The 461-nt window shown below is 66.8% G+C and overlaps 1 non-coding gene across 1 annotated transcript; it reads right to left on the reverse strand.

Annotated features, from left to right (window-relative positions):
• LOC131863254 (5S ribosomal RNA) lies at positions 1-119 on the reverse strand. The gene has a single exon (XR_009362186.1). It is a non-coding gene; the product is annotated as a 5S ribosomal RNA (ribosomal RNA).
• Positions 120-461: the final 342 nt, after the last annotated feature.

Consider the following 461-nt stretch of genomic DNA (forward strand, 5'->3'; position numbering starts at 1 on the left):
AGGGTGCAACACCGGGACTTCCCGGGAGGTCACCCATCCCAGTACTACTCCGGCCCAAGCGCGCTTAACTGCGGAGTTCTGATGGGATCCGGTGCACTAACGCTGGTATGATCGCACCCGTTATGAGCTTGTCGCAGTGTGTACTTAGCAAACCGCGACCCACGTGCGAATCCACCCCGGCCACCCACCCCCGTCGAGGTGCACACCCTCCCTCGCGAAGTGCGCCCCGTTCGCCAAGTGTGAGCCCTGCCCGGGTGCGCGCACCTTGCTAGGGCGTCGGGTGTGCACCCGGCCCGGCCTACGTGCGTGCACCTGGAGGGGGCGTCGTGTGCGTGCAGTGTCCCGTCTGCAACGCGGTGCCCACACACCACCTCGGGCGCAACGACCTGCGCTCACATGTGGGCCGAGTGCACCTTGGTGCATGTTCGGGGCGCCTCGGGTGCACGCTCGATCTTGCCCCG

Source organism: Cryptomeria japonica, unplaced genomic scaffold (genome assembly GCF_030272615.1).
Source record: "Cryptomeria japonica unplaced genomic scaffold, Sugi_1.0 HiC_scaffold_58, whole genome shotgun sequence".
NCBI lineage: Eukaryota > Viridiplantae > Streptophyta > Pinopsida > Cupressales > Cupressaceae > Cryptomeria > Cryptomeria japonica.